Source organism: Taudactylus pleione, unplaced genomic scaffold (genome assembly GCF_031769625.1).
Source record: "Taudactylus pleione unplaced genomic scaffold, aTauple2 ptg000667l, whole genome shotgun sequence".
In the NCBI taxonomy this organism is placed as follows: domain Eukaryota; kingdom Metazoa; phylum Chordata; class Amphibia; order Anura; family Myobatrachidae; genus Taudactylus; species Taudactylus pleione.
The window spans coordinates 2,457,117-2,463,657 of NW_028285069.1; positions in this window are offsets into that span (position 1 = coordinate 2,457,117).

Sequence of the window (6,541 nt, forward strand, 5' to 3'; positions counted from 1 at the left end):
ATCCCTATGCTCCATCATACGATGTTTGGAACCTGGGGACTTTAGGGTATCACTGGATATACAGGACGCGTGCCTACGGGTACTTACAGAGACCTTTCCTCAGCATGGGCTGAGGTTTGCTGTATCACAGCAACACTTACAATTTTTCGGGCTCTGCCTGTTGGGACTGTCCTCAGCCCCACAGGGGTTTACCAGCGTTTTGGATTTTCTGACAGTTCTTCTGTTCAGTATATCCCAATGCTCCTGTACCTGGACGGCCTCCTGCTCTTAGCGGGATCACCGGGGTACTTTACGGCCAGGTCAGGATGACTGTGGCTTCTTCAGGGTGCAGACGTTTAATCAACGGGGAAAAAGTCCTCCCTGCATCCCTCTCTGGGTATTCTTCATCTAGGATCCCTGCTGGATTCTCAGAATCTGAGAATTCTTCTGGCGTAAGACGGAATCTCCTCTCTTCCATTAGGAGTACATGGTTGTCTGCGCAGTCGACAGATGTCTTTACACTCTGGGATGCATGGTGGAATGGGCTCAGTTCCATTCCAGGCCTTTCCATAATTGGCTCATCTCCAGATGGAATGAGTTTTTTCTGTCGGATAACTGTTCAAACGATGATGCTCTCTCTGGAGGCAAGTCGGTCCCTGTCCGGGTGGCTATGGCCATCTCGTCCAGGGTTTTCTTTGCTAGAGACAGTGTCTGGATCGAATCCTTTTCAGTGCAGTTGGACGTCTGTCGATTCCACCCTGTCAATTAACTTACTCTGGCATAACTCTTGTTTCCCGGTGAACCTGAAAAGGTTCAGTCCGACAGGGTCAGGACAGTGGCTTCCTTTTTAGCAACACTGTTCGTTGGGTGGCAATGACAGGTATGTCACATATTCGGACATAGTCCGAGGGTCTCCTCCCGACCATCTCGGCAGCGTTCATTTCAGGAGCTCTCCATTGGGAAGCGGGAGTCCTCAGCCGTCACGACGTGCATCCCGGGGACTAGTCTCTTCCCCAAGAGAGGTTTCATCTCCTGGTGAGCAGGGGGGGCCCCCCTGAGGTGACCCTCATGGCCTTCTGACTTTATCACACTATGGTGTTACAGTTCAGCTCTGGGGATTCTGAAGCAAACTTCAGCGACTCTTTGTCGGTGAAGTGGTCCTTCCACTTTGTGTACCTGTGTTCTCCGGTCTCCCTTCTTCCTCGAGGTCTTTGGAAGTGTTTTCAATCGAGACGGAGATGCTTTCCTGCTGGTGGCTCCTGATTGCCCCAGATGTCAGGAGTACTTGGATCTTCGGAGTCTCTACATCGATACTCCATCCCTGATGCTTCACTGCCCGGACCTGTTGTCTCAGGGTCCTTGGTTTTGCCTTGGACCTGGGTCGTTTGTCTTTGACTGTGTCCTTACAGTGGTCTTACGGCTTCCCTGGCTTTGTCATCGTTGGAATGATTAGAGCACATGGATCAGCTTTTGCTGGGACCTACCACAAACTGTGGCAGCCATAAATCTTATGGTATTGTACCTGTCGATACAATCCTCCGGTGTCCAGGATTTCCAGATATTCTGGCATTCCTTCCGGCTGGCTTGGGTTTCACACTTGGCCTGGTCTTCCTGACAGTGCGGATCTCTACACTGTCAGTATGGTTAAGATATGGAATTGCTTCACTCTGGTATCCAGTTCATCCTTTGGAGTGTTTTCTTGATTATGCCTCCATTTGTCCTCCCTAGGGACTCCTTGGGAGTAAGTAGTGGTTCTTCGTTACCTCCGGGGACAGTCAATGGAACCGCTGGTTGTGATAGCCATTACATGGTCTATTGCTTAGGCTCTCTCTTTCTCTCAGGGTGTTTATATCAACCAGGAGAGTGTCTGAATTGGGAGCGTTCTCATGTGGCTCCCTCTTCTGGAGGGCATCATGTCAGGGTGGGAGTTGCTCTCGCCCTGTGTTTCTTCTTAGTGGTTTTCAGGTTCCATATTATTCTGGAACTTATGGTACGGCCATTCTGTCCCCAGTCCTCTCGGCTGGTGTGGCCTCATTGACTGTGGTCTGGCCTCTTTGGATTTATGTGATCCGTTCAGGTTCCTTACGGACATCGGACTCCTTATTGGTGGTCTGAGATTTCTGGTTTTCACAGGAAAGGATGTCCGGCCTATAACCAAATGTTGGCTTGGATGGCCTCGTAGGTCTTCCTCAGGGGCCTACCCATGGGTAGGCCTTCCTGTTGTTGATGCTTGTTTTTTCTCGGGCCATGTGACCCTCGTGTGCGGCTCGCTGTGGCGCCTCGGCTGTTTTGCCTTACTAGGTGGCCACGTGGTCTTCTGTCCACACCTTTTTAAGGTTCTAGGCATTGGTTTCCTTTGCCTCTCAGGATGCTTCCTTTTTGGCGACGGATTCTCCTCTCAGCACAGGAGCATCCCCACCCTTGGTTGAACTGCTTTGGGACATCCCCAAGGTCAACCCTGTGGACCCCCTATGGACCCTGAAGTAGAAAACAAGAGATATGGTAAGAACTTACCTTTGTTATCTCTGTTTCTACGAAGTCCATAGGGTCCACAGGGCGCCCGCCCTGACGCACCTGGCTTCATATGGGCTGTGTGGCTGGTCACCGGTTTTCCGTCTCCCATTTCGGTGAGTATGGTTATTGAGTGTTCCAGTTTTCTCTCTCTTTTTCTCTCCTCCTCCGGCCTTTGGCTACTTACAAACTGAGGTGCCTCTGGCTTGGGGGTGGGGTTATAGGGAGAGTGGACCCAGTGCATCCTGGGAGCTAAAAGCTTTAACTGCGTGGTGCCCGGATTTGGTTCCCAACCTATACCCCAAGGTCAACCCTGTGGACCCTATGGACTTCGTAGAAACAGAGATAACAAAGGTAAGTTCTTACCATATCTCTTGTTTTTAAGTCCCTAAAATTATTTTTTAAAATTCTGCAAAAATGCACCTGCCGCTACTCCCACAATGAAGAAAACACCTGCCGCATATAAGGGAACCCCTCTGGATTTAATTTGGCTACTTTAGAAGTGTATTCCCTATTTTTTTTTTACCCCCAAAATTAAAGTAACATTTTTGACACAGTTTATTTTTAAATGACATTCCCAGGGTTGCAGGCAATTTTTTTTTAAGCCTGCACCCCTGAACCCCAATTCTGAACTTTTTTTCGCCATGTAAAACATGGTGAAAACTTATCCCCGCTTTTTTTCAAAGACTTTTCGCACCGGGGAAAAGTCTTTGAATTATCCTCGTATTCAAGTTCAAACATGCAAAATGATTTCGACTTTTCGCTGCCTATGTGAATATGGCCCTATAAGACCAGGGTCCTGGCCAGGCCCGGATTTCCCACAAGGCAACCTAGGCGCTCGCCTAGGGTCCTGTGAGTCCCAAGGGGCCCGTGGATGGGCCCCTTTTGACTCGCGGGGCCCTAGACAGGCCCCTTTTCCTCAAGAAATCTGTCCGGTCAAAATGCTCCCAGAGGAGAGCTGTGCGAGTACCGCATGACGTCATGATGTCACGAGGACCCGCTTATACTCCCTTAGTCCCGCTGCGGTGCCGCTGTCTGCACTGTCAGAGAGTGACTGTGCATAGGAGGGGGGAGGAGGATCACCGGGTCTTCCGACCAGCCCCATCCAGCTCCAGCCCACCCCCAGCATAGCAGCCTCTGCCACTGACTGCCAGGCTTGCAGCTTTCCACCTTCTAATCCTTAGCAATCCTCAGGCTTATGTATTGTATTTAATGGATAACGAGGAGTAAAACCTTAGGGTATTAGGTTTAGTTTGGGTTAGGGTATTAGGGATAAGATATTAGGGTTGGTGTATCAGTTTGGGTTAGGGTATTAGGGTCAGGTTAGGTGTTTGAGTTGGGGCATTAGGGATGGTGTAGGGCTAACGGTTAGGGTATTATGGTTAGGGTCAGGTTTGAGCTTAGGGTTGAGTTAGGGTCAGCATTAGGGTAGGGATGCAAATAAAGTGCTATGGATTGTTTGAGGGGGCCCCAAACTGATATCTTGCCTAGGGCCCCATGAGGTCTAAATCCGGCTCTGGTCCTGGCGCTCTGCTCTCAAGTTGATTCTCAGAGTAGGTCTGTATGTGGTTACTTTTTCCTTTATCAAAAATATATATATATTTGGTACATGATTTTAAAAATTTGTTTTTAGGTTTCTTCTGTATACTTAAGCCATGTTTTGTATCCTAATTCAATGCTAAATGACTTTTACTGCTCAGGAACACACACAAATGCTCAGTGGTTATCATTTACAGGGCAACTGAAATATTATTTTGACTGATGAATAAACATGGCTGAAAATGCTCAGAAAAGACAAAAAAAATGCATTTCCTAGAGGAGGGAATGAAGAACCAAATATATTATAGTAACCGGGGATAAATAACCCCCTAGACAGGGAATGTCCACCTAGCATAGTACCACCATTATGGAGAGATGGCCACCAGTTGTGTAGTAATCTCCAGGTCTCATTGCCTAAGGCCTCCACGCAATTTGCAAATGATCCAATGTCGTTTGCAATCTTCCTTGAACTCTCCCCGGCAGCTCCAGTGAATGATATGCAGCAAAAGCAGCACGGTGTTCACCCAATCTATCGTGCACGATCTAAAGATTTGCATATTCATTAAATAGTGTGTGATATGACAGATGCATAGCACGAATCGGAGAGATCCGTGCTACCAGCATCTGTATATGTCAATGACACAGATGCATAGCACGGATCAGGGAGATCCGTGCTACATGCATCTGTGCCATTGACACAGAAGCACAGACGGGATCCATGAGACCCGTCTGTGCTGCTGCCGTTAAAAAACAAAACCTGTGATAAAAAAAAAGAAACAAAATGGCGTGCCTCCCCCCAAAAAAAATAGCAACCAGCCCCGGTCTTTTAGTGACCCAGTGCTGGTTGTGCAAATTACAGGGGACAAACAATGTAGGGGTCCCCCTGTAATTATACACAACCAGCACCGGGCGATTCAGAACCAGCCCTGGTTTCCAAAATACAGGGAACAAATGTTGTAGGGGTCCCTTGTATTTTGCACAACCAGCACTGGGCTCTGATCTGGTTCTAGAAATACAGTGAGGAAAAATGTTAGCAGGGTTAATAGTAGGGTCCCCCTGTATTTACTTGAACCAACACCGGACTTTTTCTATTGGGGGGCTAATGCCACAGCCAGGGGAGACCTTTCACCGGGCTGGGTTGATAGTGTAAAGGTGATGCATTTGAAATAGTTAAAAATATTATCTTTTGCTGTGGAACTACAGGTCCCAGCAAGCCTCCCCCGCTTGCTGGTACTTGAACAACCACAAGTACCAGGATTCAGGGCATTACGGCCTGCTGGTGCCTATAGTTCCACAGCAAGAGCAATATTAAAATAAACACACACCATTGACAGTAACCTTTATTAAAACATACAGTACATGCACTCACACATGTATACACACATGCACACACATACTCACCTATGTATCCCTGTAGCCCATCTGTCCTCTTCTCCATGTAGAAAATCCATAGGGTAGCTGTAAAACAATATCCATACTCCTATGCGTGGATCGGGCCCTCTTTGGTCCAAAGTAGGCAATCCCCAGGCTTGGAACAACACAAATATGCAAGCCTCAGGACACAGTACCATCCTCTACTTCTCGAATAAGAGCTTAGCGGCAGGATTTCACTATGTAAACCCCGCCGTTGAGAGCTCATTGGCTGAAAGAGGCGAGCCTTCCGCCTTTCAGCCAATGAACGGTTCCCACCACTTAAATCAATGGTGAGAACCGCAAAAGTAACCTTAAGTTACCTACGTCGTTTGTCCCCTGTATGTTGCACAACCAGCACTGGGTCAAAGCCTGGGGCTGGTTGGTCTTTTTTTCTTGGTGGGGGGCACGCAGGGTTTTATTATTTATTTTTTTACACATGCTGTCGTGTCTTTTAAAACACAGCAGCACAGACAGACGGATCTCACTCATCCTGTCCGTGCTTCTGTGTCAATGACACACGGATCCATGTAGCTTGGATCTCCCTGCTACATGCTGACGGCCATCACATCGTTCATCGTGCATATACACGACACGATGTGTGCCAAATAGTGAAAAATAGGTTGACATCTTTCTGCAGGTTCAATTGATCAGCGGCAATGATCAACGACGGCGGGGGCGCGCATCGGCATCATTATCATGCCCACACACACGGCACTTTTTAAACGATTTGTCGTTCCAATCGGTCGAAAACATCCAGATCATTTAAAAAATCGTACCATGTGTGAGGGCCTTTAAGTCTTAGGGGTATATTTACTAAAGTGAGAGTTTATAGAACTGGAGATGTTGCCCATTATCTTCTAGAAGGTGCTAGTTAAATGTTAAGTAGAATCTGGTTACTATGGGCAACATCTCTATTTCTAAAAACTCTCACTTTAGTAAATATATCCCTTACGTGAATCGGTATTCTCAGGGAGATGGTAAATCTCAGGGAGAAAGTCAGGCCGACATCATTCTCATGGCGCTGGTTCTGCCCCACCTATTGCCACTGCCAGAAACATTTCTGCACTTTGAACAAGTTCACTGTGAGTATAGAAAACAC